Source organism: Mesocricetus auratus, unplaced genomic scaffold (genome assembly GCF_017639785.1).
Source record: "Mesocricetus auratus isolate SY011 unplaced genomic scaffold, BCM_Maur_2.0 Super-Scaffold_100019, whole genome shotgun sequence".
Taxonomy (NCBI): Eukaryota; Metazoa; Chordata; class Mammalia; order Rodentia; family Cricetidae; genus Mesocricetus; species Mesocricetus auratus.
Genome location: NW_024429200.1, coordinates 36,434,384 through 36,434,610, shown reverse-complemented (window position 1 = coordinate 36,434,610; position 227 = coordinate 36,434,384).

The following is a 227-nucleotide window of genomic DNA, read 5'->3' as shown; positions in this document are numbered from 1 at the left end:
TCAATATTTAACATCATGTAAAATGGTATTTCATTTACAGTTCCTCAGTGCAAATTAAAAATATGTTTCTCTCTATCTGAACATATAACTAAAAAAGATTACAAAGTCCTTCTTTAGACTGCAATAATTTCCCAAGCTCCTTCAAAGGCTGTCACCTGAAGTCACCACATACCTTCTCATGAGACCCTCAGAGCCTCATACACAGGGGCTTGTCAGGTGTAAAGCCC